General features: G+C 44.0%; 1 long non-coding RNA gene across 1 annotated transcript; it reads left to right on the top strand.

Annotated features, from left to right (window-relative positions):
• Nucleotides 1-1108: 1108 nt before the first annotated feature.
• Nucleotides 1109-20399, top strand: LOC120402142. Its single transcript, XR_005597013.1, has 3 exons — nucleotides 1109-1181; nucleotides 2884-2982; nucleotides 20274-20399. It is a non-coding gene; the product is annotated as an uncharacterized LOC120402142 (long non-coding RNA).
• The last annotated feature ends 451 nt before the right edge of the window (nucleotides 20400-20850 follow it).

Raw genomic sequence — 20850 nt, 5'->3', positions numbered from 1 at the left:
ATACTCCAGTGTCTTCTCCCAGTGGGAAAGTAGACGTTCCATAATAGTTCTACAGTTTTGATTTGTTTATGCAATTTTGGGCAATTATTGCTTTGAAAAGCACCACAGAACTATGAATTATCTTTCTTGGTTGATACTAAATAACCACATCCTTAGAAAGCCACAAGGCACAAGTCTGCCAGTGTCCCGTAAGTGAAGATGCACTGAAATTTCACGTATAGCAAACTATACCCACCACAAATACCAGAATCTACTTCTTATAAATACCCAACCCACTAATTGTCCCCAAAATCCACGCCAGATGTCGGCTACACAAGTTAACTTTGCTACCAGCCAAAGCAAGATTTTTGGGCACAGCTTTTCAACCAGGGAAGAGAAATTTGGTTGGAAACAAACATTAGGTAGCCAGAAAACAAATGATGGTTATATAAAGCTTATACCTTTGCGGTGTGAGTACGATAAACCCCAGCATTTTAGCTGGAGGCACTGTAAATTCTGAGTACTAGTATCTGTGTGCTGGGCCCACCTGTATGTTGTGGCACCTGGGTCAGGAAACACTCCTGCCTGCAGGGAGTGGGGGAGTTCTACCGTGACACTGGATAATCTTCATAAGGAGTCTCTGGACTGAGGATTGAAACTTCTCCATTTTATAATGAATGTGTCTAATTTTCATCAGCCAGTTTGCACCTAGAGTGTTCCATCCACCCAATCATTTAATTCACTGCTTCCCCTCCCCTGTTTCATTTTCACTTGCTGCCCAAGTGATGTCTGCACACATATGCACATCCCATCACACTTCCTGTCCTCACGCCCTGCCCCCCAAACCCATCTGTTGCCCTGTTGTAAGGTGTGAAGTGAGGGGACATTAGTTTCATGTGACAAAGCACCATCCATCTGTCTTATAGCATTTTGTGTCAGGATCGCTTATAGTGGTGCCATGAAAACAGATACAGCCAAATGTTCTTGGTCAAGTCTGCAAAACGAACTCTGGCCTTATGGTCACTCCATCAATATTTTCCATTCTTTGTTACCAATGGATAATGTGATTTTTATTTTTCTAAGAAAATTGAGTGCTGTTGCGATCCCTAGAGACTGAAGTCTTCTAGATAAAACATGGTCACCAGCAGAGCGACCTTCCCTTCACCTCCCAGCTAATGAGATACTAACACTAACGTCTACTGGTAAGAGGGTAGTTCAGTTTCTATTTCCATGTCATCATTGACCTTTCTTGTGAGAATGCAAACAAAGTTGCCAGTCAATGTTGTTTATGCCTTTCCACAGTGTCATCTCTGGGTCAAAAATCAGCTGTGTCAGAAGAACTAAACTCATGGCTATTAAGAAGCTAGTTTCTTTAGAATAACTTCACAGCAGTCACTCAAGCTCACACATAATTTCCATCCTCACTCTAATAATTATTAGGGGCTGGAATACGATGTGGATATAAGTGAACATCAAAAATCCATTAGTTGGTGCCAAACCCACAAACTGCAACTAATTGTTTGTCCTTATTCCAGTCACGCCTTTCAACTGCCATTTTGTTATCATAAAATTTCCTTTACTTAGCCATCGCTTTCCATCATTTCCTTTAAGTGATCATCAGAAACCTCAGCTTTTACCAATTAGCTTCAGCTACCAACTTCAGAGTCATTAAACCCATTCTACAGGATTAAGTGAGAAGAGAAAACAAGCTATGTGCCTGTAATATAGGGTGTCTTGTAAGATGGAAGCTGTCATTTTATGTGGTACTGAGAGTTATTAACCAAACTGTCCATCCTGAGAAGTCCTATTACTATTACCAAATGTGCAATTAAAGACAATGAAACAAATTCTTCTTGCAGTTACACTGGTACAAACACACTGGACTGTAATGAAGTCAGAGCAGTGTAAAGTAGATCAGCATTTGGCCAAATGGCAGTTGTGTCCAGATAACATACACCAAAACTGGACCCAATAGCTGTAATTTTAATTAAAAATATCTTTTCACAATTTAAGGGAGGGACAAAGATATCGGAAGTGGGGAGCACATGCTTGGCCGACTTCCTGGTTCTTGATTTAGCACAGCCACGTTACAATGTGGAATATCTAACTGAAGAGCTTCTTAAAACTGTTTTTTTGAAAGAATGGTGATGAAGACAGATGAAACCTAACATTCTGGTAGAAAATAGATATATTGGGAGTTAGAAGTCAAAATATTTTGTTTGAAATCCTCCAGACCAAATTCTGCTCTCATTTTTACTAGTGTAAAGACAGATTGTTGTGGGATAATGGAGAGCTGATTCAGTCCAATACAGTATGTTAAAACAATCACTGCTAAAGCTCAAGAGAAATAAAGCTAAAATTTATATAATTGCAAAGTAACGTAACAGTCAATGGAAAATGGGAAGAAGCTGATAGCTTGTAGGTCTGCAGTTAACATGAGAGACAGCACAGAACAAATATTTGGTTGACGTTACATAAATAATGAATATATTTTAGATTAGTGTGCTGGCCTGGAATAACTTTTCCTGACTATAATTTAGCCTAACATTATCAGTTGATATGTCATCTATTTGCTTTGGCTCTCTGGGTTTACTGTTGATGACATAATGGTGGAACTTGGACTGCATTATGTTTGCAAGGGTGAATGTTATGGCACCCAGTCCATTTGCTTAGTTTTTGATCTTCCTACACGTCTGACTACATTTAAAGAAGCTACTATGCAGTGAGTGACACATCAGCAGTGAATAAGAACAATGGCTATGTGTCCTACTCATCTCTTGAAGTTTCTAAGAATAAGGGAACGGGTATGATTAAAATAAGGGTTTACATACATCTCTATATGACTATTATCCTATTTTGACTGTTTTTCTTTCTTTTCCCATGCTTCTGTACTCTGTGTTCTAGCTGGACGTACATTTGCAAGTGCTCAAAATCCTATGGATTTATACTTTGTTCCTGCAAGATTTCCAACCCAGTTTTGCAGAACCAAGCCATCTGGAGAAGGTCAGCATCAGCTTCCAAACTTTTCAGATGCTTATTCTAAATCAAACTTAGAAAACTTTAAGAGGTGTTTAATATTGATGTGGGCCCAAATGGTAGAGATTCTTTATGAGTCAGGGGAGTTTGGGTTGATTTTTTTATGCCATCTTCTCCTTTGCACAAATACCACCAGACTTTCTCCTTTGTCGCTTGCTAGATAATAATCCCTTCCACAGCATTGTTGAAATGGATAATATTTTGGACTATTATAGTCAACAGTGCTCATTGTCTTGTTCCCTCCTTAGTCTTCTGCTTCTAGCTCCTACCATTGCTTCATGACACATCCACTTCTTCCCATTATTTTTAACAGTGTGGCACAATTTACTAACCTTACATTTAAGTTTTTGGAGATGATGAAAACAAAAATAGCATTTGTCCAAGGTATTCCTGTTAAACAGTTTCATTTTTGTGTACTGAAGATTCACGGGTAAGTTTTTAGATAGAGTTACCATATCTACTGCACTGAGATTGCCCCCCAAAGAGAGTCTGTGACAGAGAGAGATGTGTGTAATATGAATAAAAAAAAAAAAAATATTGTACTTTAATTTGCTTTTGTTTGATTTGAAATCAGATCAATCTCTCTGCTTCTGCTCTACTCTAATAAATATCTAATGAGTGGAGTCTGAATGAAATGTTCTTACAGCTGTTCAGTAATGCCACGAATCCCAAAAAACCTCTCCCCTGCAATGCACAATGTAATGTGTGTGGTTTTTTTTTCAGGTTCCCCTCTCTCTCAAGAGAGAAGATCAGAGAGTTGACTAAGACAAACCCCTGGAACAAACCCAACCCTCTATGGAGGGCCTGGGATCCAGGTCCAGGTCTGCTTCACATCTGCACATTACAAATGAGCACTTCCAACCCCCCCAATTCAAACCCCATTCCTAGAGAGATAGACTAGATCCATTAGTAGCAGCTTTCCAGTTCTTTAAGTTCCACTATTTTTTTTATAGGGAATCATGGCAAAGAGAGAATCGATCAGAGAGAGACAGGATCAGTCCAGTCCTACTCCAGTTCTACTGCCAGTGAGGATTTTTGTCACTGATTGCTTTCTGAAGACAATTAATGGTTCTTGGCACTTGAAAAGAAAGGGCTAATATCCACTCCCATAAAATTCATATCACTTCAGTCCTTTTTTTTTCCTCTCCCAAGTTCCCTCCTCAGAAATTAAAAGGAAATACTCCCTCCAAGAAGTTTTGTCAGAGTTGGAAAGCTGTGGCAGAGAGGGCAGAGCATAGTACTGAAGGCTGGAGGCAACTGACTGACAGACCTGAATCCTGCAACATCCAAATTCCACAAACAAAAATTGTGACCTTTTGAACTTTTGTTGAATTAACTGAGTTAGGTTTGTTATTTTTGTTTGGGTTGTATTTTGTAATTATTATTTTATGTATTATTGTGGTATTGCATTGTGTAACTCCTATAGTAGAAGGGGCTAGAAGGGGCTGTCTACACTATTATACTCACCAATTTATATAAGGTTTTTTAAACCAGATTGTTTAAAGTCAGATGCACGTGGCACGTGCAACACATATTATTAATTAGCGGTGCGTGCATGGTAGAGGCTGGTGTTGATTTCTGGAGTTCCACCTGTAGGCCCAGCATCCCATAGCCCCAGGTCGCCCCCGCCCCTCCCTGGCTGGGCTTCTGGGAGAGTGCCTGGTGGCAAAACATTGTCGAAGGTTTGTGGTGGTTGCTTCTGGGTACAGCCTCACCCTCTTCCGTGAGCTCTGCAGATTTTTGTTTTGCTTTTTTGTTGTTGGTGGAAAACGCCAGCACAGCACAGCATGGACCCGCTTGAGCTCAAGAGCAGTCATCATGACGTTAACATCAAATGCATTTATCATGCAGCAAACGGCAACGCAGAGGCAGGAAACCAGGCGGAGGGAGGCGGCGGCGGCGACGCAGCACGGCAACGAGTGATGAGGACATGGGACAGAAAATCTCTGGAATCGGCCCTGCGCTGCGGATTGGAGATCCTGCTGGGTATGGGGCCAGTTCTAGCCATTGGGGCTTGGGGGGGGGGGGCACAAGCACACACTGCATAGTTTTTGCAGTTTTGGGTTGCAGGTTTGGGACGATTCCCAGTGGCTGGTGTTTTGCATGTCATGGAAACTTTTTCATGAAACTTGCTCTTTCTCCCTCTCCCCTGAAACGCCAATACCAAGATGAGAGCAGCTCACAGTTGAAGGGCAAGAAGCCTCTGGAAGCTTGCAATGCCAGACAGCCAATGTCAGTCGGGAATCAAATTGAATCAATCAATCTAACTGATCAATGTGATGGCTGCTGTGATGCAAGGCGCAGCTGCATTGCTAGCTGCTGCTACGAAGGTTGTGACTTGGTCAATGTGGATGGGATTCCCTAAATGGGGTGGGGCGATATGGGGTGGGTGGTAAGGGTGGTGGCACGATAGATGGATCCCCATCTCACCACCCAGCACCAGGGCACCACCACAATACACCACAACCGGGCAAGGGGCATGCTGCTGCAAGCACCAAGGGATCACAAGGGACGTTTCACCAACATCCATGTGGATGCCAGCAGGAACAGCGAGCACAGCTCAGAAACACAAGAACACTACTCTGTTTACCAGAAGGGAATTAGGGGACTTCCCAGACAGAAAAAATCCTGTGTTATGCTTTGGTTATCCTTGCCATTTCATGGGACCCCAGATGCCCTGGATGGCATGGCTGGACAGAGTTGTTCAACTACAGGCTGAGCAGCTGAGCAAGTGCAGAATGTTTGGTGGATGTGCATTTGCGCGTTTAAGCATTGGTGCACCGCTCTGGACCTCAGAATCAGACTGTGTGCTTGTCCCCTTTGTTGTTGCTGCTGCTCTCCACTGTCAAAGTAGACCTTTGAGGCGGGACCTTTGGCGAGGTGGGAGGCTGATTACAAATCACCTGCAGGCTGTGCTGAGCACCAAGCCAGAGCACAGGTGATTGAAAGGCCAGAGGAGAGAACAAAAGAGAATTTGAAAAATGAGTTTCAGAGTGTGAAGATGAGCAGCATGACTGACTGATTTGTTTAAGACTCCCCCTGTCCCCTTGATTGACTCATTCCCTGTAGGCCCACCCACCCTCCACCCCCAAACTTTTTATCGCTTAAAAACATGTATTCAATATAAAAAAAATATTTAGAGATAAGTTTAAGAAAAAAGGGAGAGAAAGGAGGAAGGGGAGGAGAGGAGGAAGGAAAAAAGGGAGGAGGAAAGGAGGGAGAAAAAAAAAAATGGAAATTTCAAAAAAATGGGGAGGAGGGCCCGCTGGGCTGTCTTACAGGTCTGGAGGACGGGATCTGGAGGAGGAGGAGCTGGAGGGGCGTGGGGGGGTGGGGTGCAGCTGGTGGGTGGGTGTGTGCCCCAGCAGTCTGCTGCAGCGGCACTTGCGGCACCCAGTGCTGCCTCACGCCTGAGCCATCATCCTGCCATGTCACGCAGCATCCCTGCAGCCTGATCTTTGCACGCCCTGCCTGCTCTGATCTTCCTGCCGCCACCTCTGCTTCCTGCCTGTCTTCCCTGTCTTCTCTGTCCTCTCGTCCTCTGGCTCCTGTTCACTGGCTCACTGGCCTCTTTCACTTCTGTTGATACTCTTCCACTTATTCAGATATGCTTCTTCATCTTTTCCGCACTTTTCTCTTTCTGGATCTCTTCTTTCTCGGATTTTTTTTTTTTTTGCCTGCTTTTGGAGTGGGGATGGAGTAGAGAGGAGGCAAAAAGGATTGGAGGAGAAAAAGGGAAGAAGAGGGAGAGAAAGGAAAAGAGTATGAATGAACATTACAATACATATTCAGAACACTCAACATCATTGCTTATTAACATCACATAGCACATTCACACATACTACATCACTCTGATTTGTCTGCTTGCTTTTTGCAGTCTGCCACAGGCCTGAGTAACTCTGATGTTCTTTGGCTCACAGCAGCAGGTCTGGGCAGTAAGCCCATGCTTGCATGGCTGCAGCCTTCATATATTCAGTGCCTTTTCTTCAGCATTGCAGCCAAAGCCCATTCAGTGCTGCCTCAAGCAATTCAGACCTGCCAGTTCAGAAACCACCCACCCAACATGCAGCAGCTGAAACCACCCCTCCTCCCTCCCCACCCTCCCCCCCACCCCCCCTCCCCACCGCGTGGCTCCCTGCCCCCCCCCCCCTGCGCCAACCCCCCCCCCCCCCCCCCTCCGTGGCTGGTAGCAGCAAGTCTCATCCTAGCAACAGCCCCTACAGAATGGCAATCTCCCCTTCCCCCCCAGTCCTGCAGAACAGGCAAAAGGCCCAGTAGAAATGGCCATCTCTATCCCCTTAATTGAGACTCTGCTAGCAATACAGGTTACAATGAATGATATCACTAACATATGGATACAGCTTAAATAACACATGATAGTTGATTACATGCAACAATGGATGTGATGCTGCTGCAGCAAGGCATTTGATGATGGCCTGTTGCTACATTTTGTGTATGCATGATGGAGGATTACCTGCTGCATGGAGGATGATGTCCCTGTGTCCCTGGAAGTGGATTTCCCTGTGCAGGCCCCAGAGGACCTTCTGCAAGGCTTTTGATGAGAGCCAGAGGAGGACTTCCCAGAGATGTCCACAGCTTCATCCAGGAATCAGACATGGCTGAGACCATCCCACAGATTTAACAAACTTTCCAGGCATTGTGACACTGTTTTTCGCAGCAGAAGTCCTAAATCAAAACACTTAAAAAATTAAACCTTTTATGGCTTTAATGTGGTCACCAGGGTTTGGAGTGGTGTTCAAATTGCCCTTGGGTTGGGAGGAGGAGTGGGGAGAGGGTCGGCCTCTTGCAGCGGAAGAAAGCTCCCTGGCTGAAAAGCTCCTGGCTGTCTGGAAAGCCCTGCAAGCTCATCTCTCTCTTCCTCCTCCTCCCTGGCCCCTCTCTCTCTCCAATCCCTCCACACCCCAGCTTTGGATGGACCCCATTCACGCACTGGTGCAGGTTGGGTAGTGGTGGACTGGACCCTAGAAACAGCAGCTCTTCAGCTTAGCATGGTTTCTTTTTCTTTCTTTTCTGACCTTTCTCGGCTTTTCTTCTTTTGTTTCTGGTCTGCTTTTCATGGCTTCTTGTACTGAGTCCCTGCACTTTCATCTGTTTTCGCCTTTTTCTTTGGCATTGGAGTTCTTTTTTTTTTGTTTGGAATTTCATTCTTTTTTTTTGGAATCCATTCTGTTTAGCGGAATCCTCCTCTCAGGAATGCGGTTCAGACTGCAGCCTTTTTTCTCCTGATGAGTCATGCGCATGCGATGCCGATTCTGCTGTGTTGGTCAAAGTGCTGTGTGAGAGAGCTTTCCCATCATGTTGTGAAGTTTGAAACGCTTCAGATAGCTTCAGGAAATGCTGGTCACAAGCCCGAGTTTTCCTGCACGACAGGCGGCAACACAAGTATGCACTCAAATGGCATACCGGTCTAACACGATGGGGGATACGATTTCACGCACAATGCGGCAAAAATGGAAAGTAACCCTCCTAAATGAGGAAGCAATACCGAATATTAAGAGTTTTCTCAAAGGGCAGGAAGAAGAAATATCAGGGTTAAACCGCTTAATATCGGCTAAGGGCCGGTACGGGTGTGGGTGCAGGGCAGGCCTAGTAGGTGCTAATAACATTAACCGATTTAACCCTGCACCCGTCCACACAACGAAGCCCTTTATTTCGATATAAAGGGCTCTTAAAACCGATTTCTGTACTCCTCCCCAACAAAGGGAGTAGCGCTCAAATCGGTATTGCCATTTCGGATTAGGGTTAGTGTGGCCGCAATTCGATGGTATTGGCCTCCGGGAGCTATCCCACAGTGCACCATTGTGACTGCTCTGGACACCAATCTGGAGTTGTATGCACTGGCCAGGTAGACAGGAAAATCCCCGTGAACTTTTGAATTTCATTTCCTGTTTGCCCAGTGTGGAGCGCTGATCAGCATGGACTGTACGGGAGATACTGTATCTGATCGCTTTATGGGGAGACAAATCTGTTCTGTCAGAGCTCCGTTCCAGAAGATGAAATGCCAAAGCATTTGAAAAAATCTCCAGACAGAGGCCACAGCAGGGACTCAACACAGTGCTGCGTGACAAGCGTAACGGAAAGCCAAAGAATCAAATGGACATTCATGGAGGGAGGGAGGGGGGACTGAGGACTCCAGCTATCCCACAGTCCCCGCAGTCTCCAAAAAGCACTTGCATTCTTGGCTGAGCACCCAATGCCTGAAGGGTCAAAAGCATTGTCCCGGTTGGTTCAGGGTATATGTCGTCAATTTACCCCCCTTTTTCTCCCCCGTGAAAGAAAAGAGAAAAAAATCACTTCTCACCTTTTTTCAATGTCACCGTATGTCTACTGCATGCTGCTGGTAGACGCGGTGCTGCGGCGCTGTACAGCAGCATCCCCTCCCCTTCCTTTCCTGATGGCAGACAGTACAAAAGGCTTGGAAACCATCCTCATGATCCTGTCAGTGCTCCTGGCTGGCCTCGGTGAGGTTGGCCGGGGGCGCCTGGGTAAAAATGGGAATGACTCCCTGTCATTCCCGGTAGACGGTACAAAAGGATTGAAAACCGTCCTCATGATAGCAACTGGAGGCTGAGCGCCTCACCCCCACCCCGCTTCATGTCTAATGAAGATTCTGTACTGCCTGGACTATCATAGCAGCGGGAGGCTGCCTCCCCTCATTTTATCTCACTAAAAAGTCAGTGTTTCTTATTCCTGCATTCTTCATTACTTCATCACACCAACAGGGGGACACTGCCACAGTAGCCCAGGAGGGGTGTGGGAGGAGGGAAGCAATGGGTGGGGTTGTTGCAGGGGCACCCCCTAGAATGGTATGCACCTCATCATTTCTGCGGGATATCTGGGGCTCTAACCCGCAGCGGCTGTGCTCTCTGGTTCTCTAGTATACTTGCCCCATATTCTAGGCAGGACTGACTCTATTTTTAGACAAAACATAAAGAAGGGAATGACCTGGGGAGTCATTCCCATTTTTGTATCAGAGGGGTAGCCGTGTTAGTCTGGATCTGTAAAAGCAGCAAAGAATCCTGTGGCACCTTATAGACTAACAGACGTTTTGGAGCATGAGCTTTCGTGGGTGAATACCCACTTCGTCGGATGCAAGCCTTGCATCCGACGAAGTGGGTATTCACCCACAAAAGCTCATGCTCCAAAACGTCTGCTGGTCTATAAGGTGCCACAGGATTCATTGCCATTTTTGTCCATGCGCCCCCGGCCGACCTCAGCGAGGCCAGCCAGGAGCACCCATGACAGCAGCAGATGGTACAAAAGGATTGATAACCGTCATCACCAATTTCCAATTGCAGACGGTGATATAGGGCTGGTAACCGTCTCTGCTACCTTGCAATGGTGAATGAATGCTGCTGTGTAGCACTGCAGTACCGCGTCTGTCAGCAGCATCCAGTACACATATGGTGACAGTGACAAAAGGCTAAACGGGCTCCATGGTTGCCATGCTATGGCGTCTGCCAGGGCAATCCAGGGAAAAAGGGCATGAAATGATTGTCTGCCGTTGCTTTCACGGAGGAAGGATTGAGTGACGACATTTACCCAGAATCACCCGCGACACTGTTTTGGCCCCATCATGCATTGGGATCTGTGACAAAGACCCTCTTCTACCTTGGTGGGTCCTGCGCTTCTTGGCGGATTTGCTCACCTCAGTGATCTTCCCCTCCGGTGGAACCCACAGTCTGGATCAACTCCTCCTGTGTCTGATCAGGAGTTGGGAGCTTTGGGGGGAACCCGGGCCCACCCTCTACTCCGGGTTCCAGCCCAGGGCCCTGTGGATTGCAGCTGTCTATAGTGCCTCTTATAACAGCTGCATGACAGCTACAATTCCCTGGGCTACTTCCCCATGGCCTCCTCCAAACACCTTCTTTATCCTCACCACAGGACCTTCCTCCTGGTGTCTGATAATGCTTGATTGTATGATAATTCCTCAATCCTCCAGCAGCACACCCTCTCAGTCTCAGCTCCTTGTGCCTCTTGCTCCCAGCTCCTCACACGCACTTCTCTCCTCTGGCTCCTCCTCTCCTGACTGGAGTGAGCTCCCTTTTTAAACCAGGTGCCCTGATTAGCCTGCCTTGATTGGCTGCAGGTGTTCTAATCAGTGTAGCTCTCTCCACTGCCTTCTAGAAAGATCTTAATTGGCCCCAGGTGCCTTGATTAACCTGCCTTGATTGGCTGTAGGTGTTCTAATTAGTGTAGCTCTCTCCACTGCCTTCTAGAAAGATCTTAATTGGCCCCAGGTGCCTTGATTAACCTGGAGCAACTGCCATTTGGTTACCACGGTGCTAGGGATTTGTTTAGCCTGGGGCTAACATACCTGTTCCTCAGTACTTTACTGTAGCCATCTGGCCTTGCCCCATCACAGATCTCAACCCAGAATTCCAATGGGCGGGGGAGACTGTGGGAACTATGGGATAGCTACCCATAGTGCAATGCTCCGGAAATCAACGCTAGCCTCGGTACATGGACGCACACCGCCGAATTAATGTGCTTAGTGTGGCCATGTGCACTCTACTTTATACAATCTGTTTTAAAAAACTGGTTTCTGTAAAATTGGAATAATCCCGTAGTGTAGACATACCCACACACACACGATTATCAGCTCTTTGAAGCCACCCCACTTGAGAGCTGTCCACACACTAGTTTCAAACTGGATTCTCCAGGGATCAACAGACAAAGAAAGGATTTGTGGATAAATAGCCTGGTTTTTAAGCGGCTCAGGGCGTTCTTCCTGATCCAGCGATGGAAAGGGACCCCTGGTCCAGGGAGGTCCCGAAATCCTTAAGGAAGTATTGGAAGGGCTGGGTCTACTGGGGCCCCATACAACTATGTGTTTGTTCTGAGCTGAAGCTGTCATAAAAGTGGAAATGACAAGGAAACCCCTGGGATGGGGTGTTGAAGGACTGCTCCGGCCAGGGCCCAGGTTAGAGTTGGGGTGATCTCTGGTAAGCTTATTAGCACGTGCGTAAGTTCTTCTCTTGTTCTTAAAGTTTTCTCCGCAGCGTTTTATCTTAAGAATAAAATAGTCTTGCAGAGAAAGAGCTCCATGGTATCTCTAGCTGGGGGCAGTCACACTGTTAACCGTCTCTGAAGAGAAAGCAAGTAGAGGCAGGGAACTGTGCAGCTTGGAAATACCCACCCCCCTCAGAAGGAAGAGAGATGCAGGTCTCTGTACAAGAAAGGCAGCAGCTGGGGAGTTGGAAGCCTTGCTGGGTGTACAGGTGCAGCTCCCCTGAACTGTGACACTCTCAAGTTATAAATCTCGCATTGGGTAGCCCTCTGGCCTTTGGCAAGTTACACTAGCATCTCTTCCTCAGTCTCCCTAGCTGTAAAATGGGAATACTATAGTAGAACTCCTGTTTGGCAGCCACACTTTCTCAATTCCCCAGATCTCATTTTCTTATGAACCACCAACTTCTATCCCTGTTCTCATGAACTCCCTGATTTTCTGAACTCCTAATTCCCCACCCCAAATGAAAAAATGTTCTGAAAATGTTCTGCCTCCAGTTTCCCCAGAGTTCATATCCCCCATTGCTGGGCTCCCCTGTCTCCCCATGGCAAACTGCTCCACAGGAAATACTGCAATAACCTCTACAGTCACTGTATGGTGGAAGACAGAGAAGCAGGATCCATGGTAGGCCAGTAGGGGAAGTACATTGGGCAACTGGGCAGGCCCCACCCACAAGGCTGTTAAAGGCTAAAAAATGTACAGGACTCATCCAAGTTTATACCAACAATACCAGCATTATTTTTAAAGATCAGGAGCAAACACAGTTACCCACAGTAGCAACTAGATACCAGCATCAGACAAGTAGTTCTAGTGCATTGGTGGTCATGGAGTAAAAATAAATAAATAAATACAGGAAGAATTGCAAGATGACATTTAATTTTTTCCATCACAATGAAACAAGCCTAGGTTTTCTGTAGCTTTAAGCAATGGCAGATTTGCAAGTCTCCCAAACAGTTTTCACTGTTGCATTCAGCAACAATCTACCAAAACCAAGGTGATAAAAACAGCTGCAAATTTTTGCTTTTCTTTTTCCATAATATTTCTCCCATAAGAGATTCGGAAACTCATGATAGACCTCACTAATTTCCAAGCCTCTTGCATGCCAGATAGCTCAGAAGGGAGAAAATATTATACATTCACTTTAGAAGCAAGGTACTGCTGGACTCATTGGCTAAAACCTAATCCTAACCAGTCCCCTTGAGCAAGAACTGTTACATTGCAGAACTAGACAAAGATAAATATGAGTGCACACTAAGGCAATTAGCATAATACACTTTTCAAGGCTCACTATGCTGTACTGCATATTCCAGACTGGAAAGCTACATTCTTCACAGAAAAACATGGCATTTTGGGAAGAGTATCTAATCCATCACCTACAGTTCAAAGCATCAGTGTGCCATTTATATCCAGCCAAACGGAAAGCGTAGATAAGACTGGGGCATGCCACTAGAAAAGTCAAAAACACGTTCCCCTTAAAGTCAAAATCATTTATCATATTCAGTTTGGGGACCATATTTGATGCTCACACCTCATTAATTTTAACCTAGCAGAGACTAGCTATGTCATTATATTTTGTACATATTTAACTTCATATTGTCCAGCAGCTGGTAGACCTCAGGCTATACAGTAGCTTTTGTCTTGAATAGCTATTTATATTCCATGTAACTTCTTTTTCAACAGGTATAACCTTACACCCATCAATGCACAAATAGCACATTGAAATTTTGGATAATTAGAAAGACGGCAGCATACTTCAATGTTGGTGCTAGTTATGAAACCTGCCATTTTGTCAGTAACAAGAGAAGCACCAGGGAATCCTCATTCCTGGCTTCAAGGTGTTAATGCCCATCAGAACCGCATCTAGGTCACATCTGATATGTGCAGGATTTGACATGGGGCATACTGCGACTGATTGAGAACAGCTGCATTAGCACTAGAACTAAGGGGCAGTTACTGTACATGAAACTCTCTACAATCTCTTCTTTTGGGGGGTTGTTCCCATCATGGACAGCAGGAACTGCTGCCAAAGATGTATAACTATTAAAGGATGCTGGGAAGACACTGTGATGGGTTCAGTCACAGCGGCCCCCTTCAGACTGTCACCTGACATGCTGAAACTACCTCTGAGCCCATTTTCCCTGCCAGCTTGGGACTCCAGAACCCTGTTTTGTTGAGCCAGGCATGCTACTCCACTGCAACACAGACCCAGGGTCTGAACCACGCCCCCAAAGCTGCAGGCTTTAACCAAAACTGCTCAACAGGTTTCTTATTTTCAGCACCCAGACACTCAACTCCCAATGGGATCCAAACCCACAAATAATCCATTTTACTTTGTATAAAGCTTATACAGGGTAAACTCATAAATTGTCTGCCCTCTATAACACTGATAGAGAGATATGCACAGCTGTTTGTTCCCCCAGGTATTAATCACTTACTCTGGGTTTAATAATAAACAAAAGTGATTTTATTAAGTATAAAAAGTAGGATTTAAGTGGTTTTAAGCGATAGCAGACAGAACAAAGTAAGTTACCAAGCAAAATAAAACAAAACATGCAAGTGTAAGCCCAATACATTAAAGAAACTGAATAAAGGTAAATCTCACCCTCAGAGATGTTCCAATAAGATTCTTTCACAGACTAGACTCCTTCTTAGTCTGGGCTCAATCCTTTCCCCGGTACAGTTCTTGTTAGTGCCAGCTCAGGTGGTAACTAGGGGATTTCTCATGATGGCAGCCCCCTTTGTTCTGTTCCACCCCCTTTTATAGCTTTGGCACAAGGCGGGAATCCTTTGTCTCTCTCTGGGTTCCCACCCTTCCTTCTAAATGGAAAAGCACCTGGTTTAAGATGGATTCCAGTACTAGATGACATGGTCACATGTCCTGTGAGACTCCAAGCCTCCATTCTTTCCAGCCCGACTCACAAGAACACAGGAAGGCGTACAAGTAAACCGAACCATTTGCAACTAATTTTCCTGGTTAATGGGAGCCATCAAGATTCTAAACCACCATTAATGTCCCACACTTTGCATAATTACAATAGGACCTCAGAGTTAACTTCATATTTCCTTTTTTAGATACAAAAATGAGACACACATAGAAACAGGATGAACACAGTCAGTAGATTATAAGCTTGTAATAAATAACGATACCGTACAAGAGACCTTTTGCATAAAGCATATTCAAGTTACATCATATTCACATTCCAAGCATATTTTCATAAAGCATATGGAGTGCAACATCACAGACACTGTAGCAAGAGGTGACACATTTAGCATTAAGCTAGGAAAAACTATGGCATGGGGTGGGAAGGGGAAATCACAGAAGCCAGACTATGCTAGTATCTGTCTGGTTTGCTGAGCTGCATTTTCTGTGAATGAGCTAAATATTTTCTACTTTTCATATGTTAAATCTTTAGGATAATTTTATGTGTGGTCTGAGCACCTATAGCCTGGTATTTGCAAAATTAATAATTCCCCATTCATGTTCTGAATCCAAGTGGAACTCAAGTTAATAAATACCCATGTAACATAAGAACAGCCATACTTGGGTCAGACCAATGGTCCATCTAGCTCAGGATCCTGTCTCCGACTGTGGCCAGTGCCAAATGCTTCAGAAGAAATGAACAGAATAGGGCAATTATCGAGTGAGCCATCTCTTGTCCAGTCCTAGCTTCTGGCAGTCAGAGGTTTAGGGACATCTGAAGAATGGGGTTTATCCCTGACCACCTTGGGCCATAGATGGAGCTATCATCCATGAACTTATCTAATTCTTTTGTGAACCCAGTTACAGTTTTGGCCATCAGAACATCCCTTGGCAACGAGTTCCACAGGTTGACTGTGCACTGTGTGAAGCACTGCCTTTTGTTTGTTTTAAACCTGCTGCCTATTAATTTAATCAGGTGACCCCTAGTTCTTATGTTAAGTGACAGGGTAAATAACACTTCCTTATTCACTTTCTCCACACCATTCATAATTTCATAGGCCTCTATCTTATTGCCTCTTGTCGTCTCTTTTCTACTGAACAATACCAGTCTTTTTAATCTCTCCTCCCATGGAAGCTATTCTATACCCCTCATCAGTTTTGTTGTCCTTCTCTGCACCTTTTTCAATTCTAATATATCTTTTTTGATATGGGGCAACCACAACTGCATGTGGTATTCAAGGTGTGGGCATACTATGGCTTTATAGAGAGGCATTATGATATTTATTGTCATATTATCTAACCCTTTCCTAACGGTTCCTAATATTCTGTGAGGTTTTTTGACTGCTGCTGCACATTGAGCAGATGTTTCAGAGAATTATCCACAATGACTCCAAGATCTCTTACTTGAGTGGTATCAGCTAACTTATAACCCATCATTTTGTATGTATAGTTGGGATTATTTTCTTCACATGTACGGTACTTTGCACTTATCAACACTGGGCAACAAAATGGCAGATGAAATTCAGTCACCTGGTTTACCGAGATCCCTTGGTAAATCTTCACAGTCAGATTTGAATTTAACTATCTTGAGTAATTTTATATCGTCTGCAAATGTTGCTACCTCACTGTTCAGCCCCTTTTCCAGATCATTTATGAATATGCTGAATAGCACAGGTCACAGTACAGATTCTTGGGGAACCCAACTATTTACTTCTCTCCATTGTGAGAACTGACCATTTATTCCTACACTTTGTTTCCTATCTTTTAACCAGTTCCTATCTTTTAACCAGTTCCTATCTTTTAACCAGTCCATGAAAGGACTTTCTTTCTTATCCTATGATTCCTTACTTTGCTTAGGAGCCTTTGGTGAGGGACCTTGTGAAAGTCCAGATACACTGTATCCACATTCCACATGTTTGTTGACCCCCCTCAAAGAATTCTAATAGATTGGTGAGATGTGATTTCCATTTACAAAAGCTATGTTGACTCTTCCCCAACAAATTGTGTTCATTTATGTGTCAGATAATTTTGTTCTTTACTATAATTCCAATCAATCTGTCTGTTACTTAAGTTAGGCTTACCAGTCTGTAATTCCCAAGATGGACTTTGGAGCATTTTTAAAAAAATAGGTATTACATTAGCTATCCTCCAGTCATCTGATAGGGAGGCTAATTTAGGCAATAGGTTACATACCAGTTAGGAGTAAATTTAATGTACCATTCAGCTAATTAAAGTTTCAAACAACTTTGTTTCCAAATGCTTCAGAAAGTTTACAATTAACTAAAATTTCAGCAAATGTATGATGTGATGATTTGCTAGATCTAAACTTCTAAACAATTAGCATTTAGCAGTGTCTGTGTTGCAAAGGAAAACTCCCCAGCAGATGACTAACTGTCTAATACTTTTGAAATGCAATTCCACAGGCAGAAAGGAGCCATTTGCAGCATGTTTCAGACCCACGGTTCCCTATAACACCAAAATCTGGCATGCAATCCACTTTGATTAAAGGTGTCCCTTTCGTTTGAGATGCTGACCGTTTTCCCATTGTATATCACCCAGAGTACATGTCTATTACATCTCACAGGGAATGCTGCTGCACAGTCAAGAAGCCCATTGTGCTTAATATAATTCAGCTTATTCTAGTCTTTATTATTATCATGGAGGCACCACAGCAGACCCACAGTTAGGACTGCGTTGAGAGTTGCACTGAGATATCATAGTAGCAGGTAAAGACAAAAAAAATCCATTGAGGTAACCAAGAACACCTGGGAACCAAGATTATTGTAGATCACTAAGCAATGGATTGATGGGCATTCCAGTTCTAATATGCAGCACAGAGTACAAGGAGCAAAACCACCTTCACAACTGGCACCCTTTTTGGAAGTCTCAGAAAAGAAGCCAAAGAACCTGGCAGGACTGAAAGTCTTTCTCATTCCTTGAGCTGGTGCTTCTAGAGCAAGATTAGGGTGCATTGGTAATGCAGTGTGGGGAAGATTGCACTGGTGCTGCTGGAGCTGAACCCTGTTCTGTGGACATATATTCTGCAGGACTGCCATGCCAGAACCTTTCATGAACACCAAGAGGCACTAAAAACTAACAAGGAGTTTCACAAAGTACCATATTGTGTCTTTTTTAACACTGTCTGGAGTTCAAAGTGGGGTTAAGTAATAAAAGAGCATCAACACATGAAGTATGTTCTTCACCTATCAGAATGGAGCTATGAAATTTAACTCCTACTTATCTTCCTACTGCATTTTCCACTGCATGCATCCGATGAAGTGGCCTGTAGCCCACAAAAGCTTATGCTCAAATAAATGTGTTAGTCTCTAAGGTGTCACAAGTACTCCTGTTCTTTTAACTCCAAGAAGGACATTTTTTAAACACAACATTATTTTATACTTGATAGGCCAATTTCTGATCTTTATTATACTAGTGTACATCTGAGTCAGGGATTTACAGGGGTATAAATGAAATCAGAATCTGGCCCTTAACCTAAAAACAGTAAAACCATGCCAAATAGCTACAGCTTCTAAACAGAACTGCTATCTCTGCACATAAGCTACTCCAAGGCATGACTAAGTGAATTCCTACCAACAGATTGGAGTTCAATCTAAGGCTTTAACATAATTGGCTATATGTCTAAATATCCCTTTCATACAAAAGCACCCGAAGCAGACAGTATATGAGTAGCATTTCAGAGATAAGATAAATATTCAGTTTCTCAGTCAGCTGCATTTCTGGCATAAGAAATCTCCTTAAGGTCTGAGCAATTTGCCCTGCTTATTTAGCACAGACCTGTGGACTACAGAACTAAATTTATTGGGGAGGCACTAGAAACAACTAGTTATGCTTCTTCAATGTCTTCAGTATAATTATGGCTCCTTCCGTTCTCTTCAGTTTTCTGCATTTCATTTGCCCCCTCTCCCCGCTGCAGTTGTCTCCTTTTGCCAAACCCCAAAACAGATCAAGTTTGGAGGAGGAGCCATGCCAAATTTTCAGTAGGTGCGAGCAAAGAGCACAACATTTTGCAAAAAGTGCCTCCTTCTTCCTCAGCAGACTCAGACTTGAGTGATTTTCCTCTTCGTGCACCCTAATCACTCCCTTTCAAGTTGATTTCCCTTTGAGAAACTTCACCAAAGGAACAAGAAACCAGCTGTTCTGTGTACAGTGAATGTGTTCCAGAGGCATCCTGATCAGACGTTCAAGGCACGCTGAGGTGTGTTTGATACAGAAGCCCTATGTGCACTTTGGACAGATCAATCAGGTGGTCCTAGAACACAGACAGAGTTGCCAGGCCTTGAGTTTTAGTTTTCTTAAAGATAAAGGAGGCTGGTAGGTTTGTTACTGAATAAGGAACTAATACTGTAGTGGATAGGGATTGATAACACAATGAAATAAGGGGCCCTTCTGAGGTGATGTGGTAAGAGGAGGAACTTCATTTGAATCCAAAGATTCACTGACATAGCAATTGGCTAAAGAGTCCAGAGTTCTGAATACACATTAATTGGGTTATTGGATATTGGGGTTTGTGTACAGCTCTATCACTTCTGTTTCTACACTGTCCTTTTTTCCCCTCTCAATCTTTTTCTTGTTTCTGGGTCAGATGTAAAGACAGCTTCGCGCCAAAACTACTTCTCTTCAGCCCCCATCTAGGGCTGCTGATTTGTTTGTCCAGAAGCAGCATATCTTGTTACTGACTGATGACAAACATCGCTTGCCGCAGGTGTAAATCAACTTGGCCTGAGGAGGAGGGAAATGGCAAAACTCAGGACATTTGTGGGGACAGTAGGCACAATATTGGCCAAGTATCCTTTGATTACAAAAAATCAGACAGAAAAATGTCATAAGCCAAGAAAACTGTACTCAATTACCCAGTTAACAAAAGTATAGTGAACATCTTGACTGGAAAAAGCACACAGAAAATTAGATACTCTGCAGTTTTATAGAATCTCAGAATCTCTTCAGCTATGGAAGCAAAAAGGCAGCAAAACTTCCCTGTAATGCTGCATATAATTGAGTCTATAGGAGAAAGACTGGGAAGCAGGAGGAGGTGGGAGGTCAGGAAGTGGACCCTCTTGGTCCAAAGCTACATGGAAAAACACAGGGAGGTTTGGCGGGGAAATTGAGGCACATCCCATCTAATGCTTAACATCTGGGAGCTCTGGTTACATCCAGTATGCTGCGGCTTCTGAAAAGCTCCCATTTCAGTGGGCTGCATGAAATATATGTACTTCATTGAGTGTAATGGCTGCTTTGGAATGGCAATTTATTTTTAGCAACACTACAAAATTATTTTGTTTTCCTTAGCGTATTTATGAACAGAGCAACATGGAGATGCAGCTGCTGGAGCCCTTTGTTCTGCTTAAGTACAAGACACCAAGAAAGACAGACTATATATAACCATACAACTGTGTTGCATTAAAGGTACTGAGGATCCAATGTTAGTAAAGACGTTGTTGGATACTTGGCATTTTTAAACATCAGGCCCTTTATAACTCCCCAAAGTAGCTTATTCTAAGGCTACTGTCAAAATAAGAAGGCAGGCTGGAGGAGATTAGACTGCTGGAATTTAACGTTTTGTTTTTATTCTTATTCTAAAAGAAATTTTAAAGGAATCAGTGCCTGCAAAATATGCATGTGCACACAAACAGGTCACTGCATGTAAAAGCATATTTGCACCTGCAAACTGCGTTACAGCACAGACAGGTGGGTGCTTGTGCATGCCATTATCAGTTATCTGCACGCAGTTCCTCCCTTTGCATGAGCATTGGTGTCTTATAGGTGCAGTCACCTATTTGTTTGAGCACACACTCCTTTTGGGGGCACAGCTTATGTACTAAACCTCAAATTCCCAGCAGTGGTCTGGTGGGCTGATATTTACTTT

Source organism: Mauremys reevesii, linkage group 3 (assembly GCF_016161935.1).
Source record: "Mauremys reevesii isolate NIE-2019 linkage group 3, ASM1616193v1, whole genome shotgun sequence".
NCBI lineage: Eukaryota > Metazoa > Chordata > Testudines > Geoemydidae > Mauremys > Mauremys reevesii.
The sequence above is the reverse complement of the archived record's forward strand: the minus strand, read 5'-3'. Positions and strand labels throughout refer to the sequence as shown.